Source organism: Gossypium raimondii, chromosome 9, assembly GCF_025698545.1.
Source record: "Gossypium raimondii isolate GPD5lz chromosome 9, ASM2569854v1, whole genome shotgun sequence".
NCBI classification, from domain to species: domain Eukaryota; kingdom Viridiplantae; phylum Streptophyta; class Magnoliopsida; order Malvales; family Malvaceae; genus Gossypium; species Gossypium raimondii.
In genome coordinates this window covers 14,161,870-14,177,116 of record NC_068573.1, presented here as the reverse complement: position 1 = coordinate 14,177,116, position 15,247 = coordinate 14,161,870, and positions in this window count along the sequence as shown.

The following is a 15,247-nucleotide window of genomic DNA, read 5'->3' as shown; positions in this document are numbered from 1 at the left end:
TCTTCATTGCTTAAAAAAAGCACTTCTGACTCCAAAAGCACTTTTGAAAGAAAAACTGTGAAGAACAAACTGCTTTTAGCTGAAATTTTTAGCTCTGAAAAGGAGCTGAAAAAGAGAAGCTAAAAATTTTAGCTTTTCCTCTCTCAAAAGCACTTTTAGTGTTTAATTACTTTTTCACCCCTCCAATAACATAGTATTTTTCTTTTTTTTCTTGATGTTTAATTACAATTGTGTTAAAATCATTAATTAAAAATAAAAAAATATTTTTAAAATACTAATTACAAATATTTAAAATATAGTTTATATATTCTAATTAAATTTTATAAATAATTAATATTTATTGCTTAAAAATATTTAAAATTTATATTTTATATATTAAAATATTAACAACAAGTTATAATAATTTTTATATTATTACTAAAATATAAAAATATTAACTAATTTAAATATTTTTTAAATGCATATTTGTTACTTGATAATAACATGTCTAAAATAGATATTTTATTTCTCAAAAGCACTTTTTGACAGCAATGCTAAACACTCAAATTTTAAACCAAACTTTTCAAAAGTACTTCTCAAAAGCACTTTTCCACAGCACTTTTCAAAACACTTTTCAAAAGCAATGAAGAACTGACCCGTAGTCATAGATGAGTTTTGGTGAGAGTTTTCGTGGTAACTACAAAGATAATTTTGTACCCCTTTTGAGAGAACTCTATGAGAGTTAGGGCTTTATTTTTGGGGTTTGGATAATATACGTTTAGTACATTTAGGTTTATTTTCTCCATAGTGTACTCTCATTTTTTTACTCATTCAATGAGGAGTCGAAGTCTCCTTTGCCCGTGGTTTTTATCCTCTTCAGAGTAGTTTTTCACGTAAAATTTGTGTTCGATCTTCTCCATCTTTTCTATTTCGTTGTTTATACGAGTCGATCCCTGACAAATTGGTATCAGAGCTTGGTTCACATTTCGCAATCTATCCGTTTAGGGATGGAGACAATAAATTTTGATATTAAGAAGTTCGATGGAATCACAGATTTTAGATTGTAGTAGTTTTGGATAAAGTAGAATGTTTAAAGTAAGGTTGGTTGCAAAGGGTGACAGTCAAGTGGAGGGAGTTAATTTCCTCGATGTTTTATCTCCTTGTAACGCCTCAAAAATTTAAGTTTTGATTTGTTGGTTATTGTCGTGTGATTTGGTGTGGTTGAGCGGTTAAGCACTTAATGTATCTGCTTAAGGTTTTATGTTCAAGTCTCCGTATGTGTAAGAAATATATATTTTTTTCTCATTCGCTAGCAAGCTGGTGGAGGAGTTTGGATTAAATTTAAAATCTAAGAAATAAATCTGATTAGTTGGGGGGGATAGGATTTGATATCCTTTTGAAAATAAAAAAAAAGTAATAAAGTATATTACCTAAAACAAACCGCCACGTTTGTTTTTCCCTTAATTCCCCATTTCACGCCACTATACTTCTCCCTACTTTTGATTTTTTTTTTGTTTTGCTTGTTTTTTCCCTTAAATTCTTTTGGTATGTTCTTACGCCGCTCTTAATAGTTTCTTTCCTAAATAATTTCTTTTCAATTTTGATTCTTCTTTTATCAATTGCCAAGCTGAAATTGTCATTACCTCAATGCTTCAATTCCTTCTCTGCTATTACACTCCTGTATGGGTTCGTGGTGTTGGGTAAGGTTTAAGTTTTATTGTTGGATTTGTATTTTAGGGGATGGTTGGTTCTTTTTGATTTTTTTTGTGAAAGCTGTAGTTGGGAACTTAATTTTTACCTGTATTATGAATAGGAGAGGATCGTGTGACATTAGGTTCTCCGACGAGCTGAGTTCGTTTCAAGTTGCTGAGAGATAGGAGGTGAGCATTCTGCTGTTGGGTGAGGTTTGTTCATTTTGGTTATTGGGTTCATATGTTGTAGGATTTATTAAGTCGATCGTTGGGTTGTTAATTTCCCGGTTATTAATTTGTATTATTTGTTAATCTAGGTACTGTAATATTTGATTTTGAACGTGCATCGGATTTTTTTTACCAAGGTGTGTAATGAGAAACCCGAAAATCAGCGATCGGCGAAAGCTAAAAGACAACACTGTTGATGCCACACGACCATGTGCGACATACGGCTGTGTGACAGGCCGTGTACTAGACCGTGTGTGACACACGGTTTGGGCTATTTGGTCCGTGTGGACCACACGGGCGTGTGTGAGGCCGTGTGGGCCACACAAGCGTGTGGGCCCAAAATTTAAAATTTTATCCTAGGGCCGTACACGTCGTCCTAATCGATCGTGGGCTTTCCATAGGGTCGGTATGTGATTAAATATACTATAAAACATGAAAATTGGTAATCTGTTACTATAATTTCTGCTATCTGCTATCTGTTGCATTTTACAGCATTGATTTGAAGACTCGGAGTCTTTCAGTTTCCAATTTCGAGAACAGTTTGGGCTTGGTTGACATTTTACAAAGATTAAGTTTGGTTCGTGATAGGGCCTGGAGAAGAAGGTATGGTGAATACGAGTCAAGGTGGAGATTTTTGGGGTGTGCTTCGCATTTCGGTCTAATAGACGGTGACGTCAAGACGAGAAGCTTCCCGACGTTGCGACGATGGATGACATTGCAATGTGGCAACATGTTCCCCACATAAATTAGGTTTCTTATCCCAATTAAAATCTGCTATATTTTCCTAGTTAAACTCTGATTACTCTAGGGATATTTTAGTATCATTAGACCTCTAATATTAGCTAATTTAAAGGGGGCTTGTATCCCTGTTTTAATAGGCCAATTAAAAAGACAAGTAAAGATGTAGTACTACAAGATTTTTTTGGGTAACAAGATGTAGTTGCAGATGAGTTTGGGTGAGAGTTTTCATGGTAACTATGGAGAGACCTCTATGGGAGTGAGAGTTTTGTTTTCAGGGTTTGGGTAATGTATGTTTAGTACTTTTAGGTTTATTTTATCCATAGTGTACTCTCATTTGTTTACTCATTTAGTGAAGAGTCGAAGCCTCCTTTTCCCGTGATTTTTATTATTTTCGGAGGAATTTTCCATGTAAAATTGTGTTTGATCTTCTTTACTTTTTCTATTTCGTTGTTTATACGAGTTGATCCCAACATTATCTTATTCCACATAAGAATGTCATTTCCTACAACAATTACGTCATGGATGGAGTCTAGGGCTATCTCGAAGAAATATGGGTGACCATTTTTTTATTACTGATTTGTTTGTTTTTACCGTACTGATTTAACTTACTATCTTTAATTGAATAATTTATTAAATCAATAACTAAAAAATATTAAATTAATAATTGACTTAATTGTAAGGTAGTTTACGATGTGATTTGTGTGTATTAATTTTATAATATTTTTATAACATTAATTTTGTTTAATATTATTAATTAATTTCATTAAGAAGTTTAAAAAGTAATGTAATTCAAAATAAATTTAAAAATATATAACGAATTTAAGGTTGGCTATATTAATGTTATTTACTCTTAAAAATATTTAATATTAAAACAATATAAAAGTTAGCATGGTTTGAATTTTAATATTAATTTATTATAATTTAAATAATAATACTAATAATATTTATAGGTTATTTATTTTATATATTGTTAAATAATTTATTTTAATGTTAAAATAGTTAATATTTAATTTTTATAATATTATATTTATTTTACTCCACTTAAATAATTAATGTAAACTAAGTATACATTACAGAATAAAATAGTAACCTATATGGAAATAAATGGAATCTTTGATTACCTTGTACGAAACCTTTATATTTTTTACCTTTTATTTTAAAAATGTTGCAATTTTTATTACCTTTGGCTGAATTTTTCTATCTCAATATCGAAATATATGTTTTGGTAACTCATAATATCTTTTAAGGAAACTTATTAGCTACAGTTGCTACCATATTAATTAGTGCGTCAAATCACAACGTATAAACTATGTAATATAAACTTTATTTCCTTTTTATAACTTCATATTGTTATAATGTATATATAAAATGATTCTTATAAACAATAATAGATTGAATTAATCAAGACCATAAATGATTAAATCAATAAATAACATAATAGAATGAATCAGTTAAATCAATTATAATCAAATTCTAATAACCCTAAATTTTGTGTAATAGTGAGGTATAGGCTAAGAAAAAACCCAACCAAATTGAAAACTGACTCAAAACAAGATATTTGGACAATTTATGGAATGTAAGTTCAAATATTATAGATATTCAACCAAATCGAATTATATTTTTATTTAATATGTATTTAAATTTTTATGATATAAAAATATTTTATATTTAACATAGTGAAAATAATTTAAAAGTTCATGAAAAAATATTATTTTAGAAATATTTATAAAAAACCTTGAAATTTTATCAAATAATATTTAAAAGTCATAAAACAAAACTTATTTTATCATAATAAATCTAAAAAACCAAAACAAAAAATTAATATGAAAAATCGAGAACTAAATCAAATTATAATTGATTATTGAAAAAGTATAAAAGACCCGAACCGAACCAATACAACCCATAGTGAGGTGGAGGATATTTTTCTCTTATCCGATTTGCAGGCAACAATGTATACATGTTGAGCCTTAATCATAAGGCCTAACTAGGAATAATATATCTAGGAAGAAAAAGCTAAAAATTCTTCATCATTTGTTTATTGTTGAATGTGACTTGCGTTGAATATCTCAATATCATATAAAGATTTTGAAAATTTGGATTTATTTATATTTACTTTGTAGAATTAAAACCAAATATAATCATTATTTATTAAAAATATGATTGGGTAAATTTTTTTAAACTCTTTTGTCTTTAATAGTTAGGGTAAAAAGAAAAAAGATGACTAGAACAATAACATGTAAAAAATGTGATGTGTATTAATATCATTAGTTGGGTCTACAACTTATGTAATAGTGTCACGGCCCACACAAAGGAACCTGGATCAAAGGACACTTTGATGATCCATTTTGTTCACATGGGGTCATTTGACCCAACAGGACTGACTCATTGTTTGGAGAGACTGAAGGCTCATCTACTTAGCGTGGTGAATATGTAAAGTAACTTATATTTTATATGGGTGAATATTTTGTAATATTAGAAGATTTTGTAATCTTAGATGATCTTGTAAATCCATTAAGAATCTCAACTTGTAGACTGCCTTTAATCTTAGCCATTGATGTATATTTTAGACTAGATCGCTGGAACATGGGGAGCTCAACTATAAATAGAGCCCTTCCCCAGATTTGTAACCACTCAGTTATAATTCTTCAAAGTAATAGAAACACTTTGAGAGGACTTACTTAAACACTTGGCTTTTTTGTTTGCTTTTTTCTTCTTTGCTTGATTCCACCTTATTTTGGTGCCTTAGAGAATTTTTGTTGAGAATTCTTATTTTTCGAGAGCTAGGTTGAATTAGGCGGATTTGAAGCTAAGTTTCTGCTTAAGGCCGCGTGGTTTGTGAGGCTTAAGTTTTAACCCCATATCAGTTGGTATCTGAGCTAGTGTTTGGTAATACGTCGATTGAGATGATTAGAAACACAAAAATATATAAACTTTTTCAGCACCTTTTGAGCTCTAATTAATGTAGTTTCGTAGTAATTTTTTTTCGAAATTCACATTTTAATTATAAAATTATTAATTTGTACTTAAACCATTAACATAGTGAATTTTAATTATTTTTATAATAAATTTTCACAAATTTAGTTTATTTTCGACAGTTTTGCACAAAATGTGAAAATTGGCTCGGCAGACACTTCGAAAGGCTTGAACCGTTGGGGAATTTTTGCATCAAGTGAACCAAGAGCAAGGCTGAATATTTTTCCAGCCAAGGACGGTCCAAATTATGATTATTTTATGTACTTCATATTTAATTTTTGTCCAAAGTTAATTTGGTTAGAAAATAATTTAAAGGCTGAAAGAGAAAGTGGCCCAGTGTGCTAAGCATTAAAGACTGATCCAACAAGCAAATTGACAACCCAAAATTGTCCAACAAGCTGACCCAATCAGCTGAATTTTGCTGATTTTTATGCTTGCAGAAAAACCCTCAAAGTTTCCTTAAACTCTATTCAAACCCCTCCACTTTTTGTGCCTTTGAAGATTTGCCCCGAGCTAAATTTAGCAAAGTTTGAAACATTCAAACTTGCTTGTTGTATGGCCGGCCAAGGAAGAATGTATGGCTGCTAATTATTTTCTATTTTTAGAAGCCATTCACACCTATAAATACCCACCTTCGCTACCTCATTCAACATGCTTTCATTCCCACACATCTCTCTCTCTTTCACTCATTTGCTTTTCTCTCTTCCATTCCTTTCATTGTTTTCCCATTTCCCTTGCCGATTTCCCTCTTGAAAAAGAGCCTTCTTCCAACTTGGAATAACATCATTCAATTGTTTGTAGAGGCTTCAGTTCAATAGAATGAGTGGAAAAGAAGAGGAGTGCACTAATCTAGCTTCAGAGAAATCTTGGAATTGCTTCCTAATTCCCTTCTCTTTAATTTTCTTGTTTATGTTGTGGTTATGAATATGAATGATTGTTGTATTGTTGTTCTTGCTCTAATTAAAATGGCTTAAATTTAATTCATGTTGGACTGATTGCATTCTGTCCACTTAAATTATTAAAATTATGTTTGTGTTGTTGTAGACCTTGGTAAGTTGTTCAATTAAATAAAACCATGTTTATGTTATACTTGCATTATAAAATGTAAGGTAAAAATTAATTAATTATTAAACGTATTGAAATTGTAACTAATTGACACACTATTTAATTGGTGCATGTTTAATACTCTAAGGTAGTGAATGTTAAATTAGCGGTATTAAATGATACATTAGCCTTGCATAACTTGCAAGATTATTATGATTAAACTGTTTCGATATAGAAATATATTGTTACCTCACTTAGTCTTACATGTTCTTATGAAGATTGATTAATTGTTTGAATTGACATTGAAAATGTTCAAGAGATTGGTCAATTTAATAAGCATATATGTGCATTAGTTAACAAATTACCAAGTTGCCGTGAAAATATTCGTAATAATATGAACATGGGTTTAGTAATTCTAAGTTAAAAATGTAATTGATTTAACACAATTATGTCATATTGATTAAAAATCATCTTTTGAAATCGTGCATTAGAATTTTTACTTTTTATTTTTATTACTTAGTTAATTTTTAGTTTTAAATTACTTTTCAAAACAACATATTTTTCCTATCACCAAAGTGTTTGATTTACATTTCATAAATATTTTTCTTTCACAGTCCCTATGGGTACGATGACTCGACATTTACTTGTCACTTTATTACTTGATAATGATTGTGTACACTTGTACATTTACGTCGTTCCAATGACACAAGGAGTAGATGAGCAAATTGAGACTAAGGAGACCTATGAAGGGCAGACAACTAGCAGATTGAGGGATATGGTATCGACTTTGGAAAGTCGAGTGGTCAACCTTTAGAAATTCATGAGTGGTGTGAAGGGAACACTTAAGGTAGTTGAGGCACACATCTATAACACCCTATTACTGACCTAATCGTCGGGTCCGAGCTAAGGGATGCTACATTTGTTGCCGGAGCAACTACAATAAATTTACGATCAAATTATGCAATTTATTGAAATGAATCAACAATTATACATTCAATGTAAAATAAAATCATTCTCGAGCTTTTTATGAGCTTACAGAAGCTCTAAAGAAAAATTAAACTCGATGAAGGACTAAAATGAAAAGACTCAAAATTTCAAGGTCGACATTGTGACGTGAGGTAGTTCCTTGACCTGGGTTTAACTTTGTCCCGATGTCTCGATTTTTGACGTCACGACGTGGATCCTTCGTTGCGATGATGTACGAACAATGTTGCAACATCACAGGTTGTTTCTACAAAAATAACTCACAAAACATGCAATTTTTAGTTAACACTCAACTAAGCTATTCTTATCCTCAAAATGACCAAATGAACAACACAAAGACACTTTAAAAAGTCCAAAATACATTCATTTAATATACCAACCTCAATTCTACATGATCATTACTATCATCACTCAATAAGATTCAACTAGCAACACCAATTTCAAACTTTTCTATCCTTTACACACACACACACACACACACACACACACACACACACACACACACACACATGCTAATACCCTATCCAAGTCATTTTCAACCAATGCATATTATTTACTAGCATCTCCAAAACGTAACAACATTAACTAGTATATTTACCTAGCCCAAACATCATGAACACCATGATACATCCACATGGTTTATACCATATCAAAAATCCATACCAACTTATATACATAGTACATCAAAATACTAATTCATCAATCAAATGTAGCATTATATAAGCATAAGACTCCTCTAGGTACATGCCATTAAACTACAAAAAGCATCACCACTTGTTGAGTCCAGGATTATTGCAGGATATTGATACCAATAGACGTTCATGATCAAACCTAACTTGCGCACATAAAACAAAATTATACACTGAGTCTGACTCAGTGATATTTCTATATTCGAACATTAGAACATAATAGAAAACATGTAATGTATGAACCAATAAACAAAAATTTAAATGCAAATTAATATGTCAATCTACAAGTTCTAATACATCATTTATTTATACAATTTATTTTGCTTATCTTAAATTGAGCTATCATAATTGCAACATATGCATGTTTTTCCATGTATCAATTATATTGATTAAATATTGCAATATCAAATTCACATTTCCAACCTTATAATCCAATAAAACTATCCACTATTATTTCAATTTCATTATCATCAATTTCTCAATTCCACATATGAAACAACTTATTTCAGCACAAAACAAATTCAATTGCACATTTACAACAATATACAATATTTTTAAAACTATTCAATTTAGTCCTTATCGCTAACAATCAATCTAAATAAATTCAAATCAACTCGTTTTATCATTTCCAACTTACCTTTGATTTTACCATGAAACACATTTCATAAATGCAACAGTGGAAATTGTTCAGATTATAGAAATACAAACTGTAAACTCCGAGCTATTTGTCGATGACTTTGTCTTTTCCTTTCTTTTTCAAGGAATCCAGGTCGACATTAGCTACAAATTAGCACAAACATAATAATTCATCAACACACAATCAATTTTACATTCAATTGAAAATTTGGGCAACATTTTCATTTTAATCTAGAACTTATCTTTTCAATCCGTTTCCACTATGGTCCTCTTATGACCTCCTATTTCTCACTTCTACCACAAATTTTGAAATTTGTGCATTTTAGTCTATGTTGTACAAAACTATTAATTGACTTTACAATTTAGTCTTTTTTCACTTCTAAGCTTAAAATATATCAAATTAATACCTAAAATTCAAGGATTCATCAATGACAACTTCCTAAATCTTTAACAGTTCTGAAAAATAACACACAAGTCAGCTAGATTAAGCTCCTGGGATTCCAAAAACATAAAAATTACGAGAAAAAGACTAAATTGTACTAACCAAATGAATTTTAAACTTGAAACCCCTTAAGTTGATTGTTCATCCTTTTTTTCTCCTACCTTCGATTTTGAATGAAGAAGAGAAATAAAATTTTCTTCTCTTTTCACTAAATCAATTTTAGTTTTAATGATATATTTTTATTTTAATTATTATGTTATTGACATTTTATAACATAAATATGTAAAACAATCCACTTGTCGTTCTCTATTCTTTACATAGTGGTATAATTACCACTTAAGTACTTATTCTATTACAATTAATAATAATCTATAATAATTGAACTTTTACAAGTTTTACAATTTAGTCTCTATACCTTAATTAAACACTAATTTGATAAAATTACTTAACCAAAATTCAATTCACCTATAATATAACTCCATAAATATTTAATAAAAATATTGATGACCTCAGTTTATGAAAATGAGGTCCCAACACCAGATTTTTTGACACCACCGACTTTCCGGTCGTTACTATTCTCCCATCATTAAGAAATTTTGTCATCAAAATTTACATGAGAAAAGGTTTGAGTACTGAAATTTTATTTTTTCAAATCAAAGTAACTCATTTTCTATCCTTCCTTATTTCCCTCAGACTAGTTTAATTGTATTGCATGATCTTTCACATGCTATCGATATTTTTATATATAACACAATTTGTATCCAAGTCATTAGATCCCGATATCAATGCAATTCATGTTTCCTTTAACTATTCATATGTTATAGCTTTATTAACCTGGTTCAGACTCAAACCAATATCATAGTTTAATATACTTGTATCCTGTTTTAGAACTGAAACAATCATACTAGCACATGAGTGCATCATTGGACGAACTGACACACATGTACTGGCACGTAGGTGCATCGTTGGATGAAACCAAATCATGTATACTGGCACACACAGTGCATCATCGGATATATCGAAGCAATTATACTGGTACACACAATGCAAAATCAGATATCTCGAAGCAACTATACTGGCACAAATAGTGCATCATCGGATATCCCAAAGTAACTATATTGGCACACAATGCATCATCAGATATTTCGAAGTAACTATACTGGTACACACAGTGCATCATCGAATATACCAAAATATAACATGTACATTAATAGCATAACCAGTTTCCAATTTCTTTATAAATTCAATTTGTAATGTCCCGTTTTTCAATAGTGTCGGAAGTAATGGTTTTGGGATCACAATTCTAGTATGAGAGGTCGTGTTTATTAATTAAATAATGTTTATAGAGTTACATTAGGGTCGTATTAAAATTTGGTTAAGAAATTTTAACGTTTGAATACTTAATTAGTAAAAAGGATTAAATTGTAAATGTTGAAAAAGTTAGTTGCTATTAGTAAAGTGGGTTAAATAGCTTTAGAAATTTAAATTTGGTGGCCTTAAATGGTAATTAGACCATCACTATCTATGATGGACTGTAATGGGCATTAAGTTAGCTTAAATGAATGTTTTATTAAAGGAGAAAAAAGGTAAATTAATAAATAAAACTTAAGAAAAATGATAAAATAATGTTATCATCTTCCTTAGCGAAATGTTCAACTGAAAATGAAAGGAGGAACAACCATTTTTTATCAAGCTTGAGGTTCGGTTATATTTATAGCTTGCATGTAAGTAATTTCCAGCCCGATTCTTATGATTTTTATGTTTTTGGAATCGTTGCAACTAGGTCCAGCTAACCCATAGCTTTATTATTGAAACTGTCAAAGATTTTTGATGTTACCATTGATGATTTCTTGATGTTCATGATGCTAAATAATAGATTTGATCTATTAGTTGTTGATTATGAGTATTTTATGAAGTAGTTTTGTTAGTTTTGAGTAAATGATTAAATTGATTAAATTGATTAAATATTTAAAATTTCATGGAAATCATGTAATTAGTGAATAATGGTGGACTACCCTAGATTAGAATGAAATTCAGTTAGCCTTGGGAAGTTGTTAAATTGGTTAATTTGGAAAATTTGAGTATAAGGACTAAATTGTGATAAATGTAAAAGTTTAAGGAAAATGTATAATTAACGAAAAGTTAAGAGTCTTATGTATTAAATTGAGTATGAAATGTATGTGAATTTAATAGAATGTGTTTAATTACTATATAGATCAAGGCACAAGTCATAAAGACAATAATCGAGGAAAGGAAAAAATTACGGAGTAGTCCCTACGTTTGAATCATAAGTGGATCGTAATTAAGATCATAATATTTTGTTTTAGAATTATAATTTATTTGTGTTTTAGATTACTAAATTCTAGTTAATTGATATATAAATAAATATGAAGGTATTTTGGTTATTTATATAACCATGTGAATTAAAAGTATTTATGTTTGTACTTCGGTACCCCTAAATGCACATACGTGCCCATGTACATACTTCGATACCCCTGAATGCGACCAATTGAACTGATCTAGTCAAAAGGGGTAGGAAGATGACTAGTAGAGTTTGAAGCATGTGCCTTGTCCAATGGTTTAGAAGAGACTATTGGAACATAAGCGGAGACATGCTGCGAACTATGTGGCAAACATAGGTTAAGAGGAGAATAATCGAATAGGAGCCAAATCTCATCAAACACCATCTGCTGAGAAACAAACACCTGGGCATTAGTAGTAAGAAATTGATAACCCTTTTGTTGCAGACTATACCCAAGAAATGTACATGGCTATGATCAAAACTCCAACTTGTGACGATTGAACGGGGAAATATAGATAAAAACAACACCCGAAGATGAGTATAATCGAGTTGAGTACCATGGAGAGCCAAGTAAGGTGATCAATCATGAAGAACCAGAGTAGGCAATTAGTTGATTAACTAAATCACACACTGACCTACCATCAAATATAGTAGTTAATTTGGGTCAATTCTGCACTTAAAGAGCTTGATTTCTAAGTAATTTAGGATTTTACTTTACGTTTTCAGTAATTAGGCCTTAGGTTAGAAATTTAATAAAAATGACTGTTTTTAATACATGTTGTAGGTGTTGTGACGCAACAGGCTGACACAGACTCCCGATGTTAAGTTCCTGTCTGGCCTTCTGTGTTCTACATTCGAGATACCATCATTTTTTCTTAATGATGATGCTCTTCTCTCCCTACTATCATTAGTTGCCCCACCCATAAATACACACAATATGGTCACTGGAAACATGAAAATATACACACTTATTCATGCCCTTTTTAACTCAAATTCATGCAGTTTCGGTAAATTTCTTGTCAAAAAATATATAATAATTATAAAATAATTATTATTGAATTTTAATTAATTTTATATCAAATTTTGATTAATTTTGATTTATTTTCGACAGATTCGCACAAAGGGCAAAAAAAAGATTGACAGATACTATTAGAAGCACAAAACCGAGAAGTGATTTTGAAACATCTAGGCAAATTAATTTTTGAGCCTAAGACAGTCCAAATTATGAATATTAATTCATAATGTAATTAATTTTAATTTTAATCCAAATTATTTTGGGTTAAATAATTATTATTAATTAATTTTGAGAAGAGGCCCAGTTGAGCTAAACTGAGAAAACCGATCCAACCAAGCACTGGGCTGCCCAAAACCATCCCACATGCTGACCCAATTAGCTTGTTTGGCTGATTATTTGGCTTGCAAAACAACCCTTGAAGACTCCTTGAATTTGCATTCAAACCCCTCCGCTTATCATGCCTTCCTAGATTTGCCCCTACTTTAAAATAGCAAGTTTGAAACCTTCAAACTTGCCACATGTGTGGCTGGCCATGGGAGGAGTCTATGCATGTTGATTTTTGCTATTTTTAGCAGCCATCTCAACCTATAAATACCCCCTTGGTTGCTAATTTCAAACTGTAACGCCTCAAAAAATTGAAGTATTTATTTTTGCATGTTTGTAACACAATGACTTGTTTGCTTCAGTGGTTAAGTGATTTGAGTGTGTTTGGAAGTGTCTGAGAAGTGTTGAGTTCAAGCCTGGGCTTGTGCAAAAAAAAAATTTTTTTTTTAAGGAAGGAAACCCTTGCCTATAGTTAGTAGGTTTTTAAATTATTGTGGGTAAAGCATGGCATAAAAAGCTTGCTGGTCTAGGGGGTAAATGGTGTGTTACCTATGTCACTGGTCTAAGGTTCGGATCTTGCTGGAGGCAAGGGAGTGTTTATTTTGCTGCTTTGCCGTGGGGGTGTTGGAGTCTGACTGAAACACTGAAGTGGTTGAGGAAATTTAAATTGAGTGGTTGAGGGGAGGTGTGATCAGGTGGAGAGATTTGAGGAGGGATTTTAGGAGAAAATCAAGGGAAGTAAGGGGAGAGGGAGTTTTGTACCGAAATAGGGCTCTGAGGCACTCAAGAATTCGGCTAGAGGGGTGCTTCTCATTTCGGTTCTGCTTTGTTTTTTTCTCTCTGATGAAACCTCTTCTCCCCTAAACCGTTTCTCTTCTTCCTCTCCTTCAGGTTTTGTGTTGCCAATTCCCAATTCTGATCAATGTCGAAACCATTCCTCTCCTTGCCTCTTCTTTGTTTCTTTTCCCAAATATTTTTGACGATTGCTATTGTTTCTCCCTTGCCGATTCTCTTTTTTTTATCCTCATTGTGCCGATTCTGTTGTTACTGCTTCCTACCGATCAGTGTTCTTGTGTTCCCTCTCTTTAGACTTCCCAAGAATATTACTCTTTTAAAAAAGCTGACTATTTTTCCCGTCTCTACTGTTCTGATTATCATTCTCTATTTACCGATAAGTCTTACACTTCGTAGTAGGTACTCTTCTCGCGTTACTGGTAAGTGAAGATAGTAAATTGTTATTTTGTTGTTGATCGATTGAGTGCTTACCCATTTTCAGTTTGTGCCTAAGAACCATTCGAAGAGTTGAAGGTTTGTAATCAACAGTTGGGTAGGTGAAACTCCCCTCTATACTCGATCGAAGGTATTGTGGTGTGAGTTCAAGGATTGGGATCTTGAGTGTATTCGATTAAGTATATGTTTAATTCATTAATTAGGAATCGTTGGTCAAGTGTAGGTTTCAAAGGTGGGGGTGGTTTTCTCAAAAAATAGAAACTAGGTGTGTAAACACTGCCCAAATTGTAAACCGGTAAAAGTAAAAAAACATGAAAATTGACGCTACACGAGTGTGCGCTCGCTCGTGTGGTAATTTGAACGCATAAAACATGGATGTTAGACTATTGAGGCCACCATGAGTGAATCGTGGTTTTTGACCATTTTGGGCCGAAATGAGCCGTATGGGCCCAATAGGCTTGTGGGCCCCACATGGGTAAACCACACGAACAAGAGGATATTATTGGGCCAAACTGTGTGATTTTCATGACCGAGACCAATTTTGGGCTATGTGGGCCACATGGGATTGTAGGCTTGCATGGGCCCGCATTATGGGCCTTGGGCCTATTTTCACTATTTGGCTAGTAAGGTTGCACGGTTCGCCTGAAATGACTATGGACCTACTAATGGGTCGGTAAGTATACTTAGACCCCCAGATTGATGTAAAATGACTGTTATGGCCCTTTGTTATAAAATGACTGTATGCTTTATGTTATGTATTACTGTATATGAGCATGCCATGATATATGTGTTGCGTACATGTATGATATGTTGTATGGGGATGAGATTATTATGATTGGAGGAAGTGTACTGTACTGGCAGCTCTGCTGCAATTACTGTTTAGTGCCGCAACCGGTGCTAATTTTAGAGTGTAGGGATGAGTGGGTGATTTTATCCCCACATGGAGTGTTGGGCTGGATGGAGTGTAGA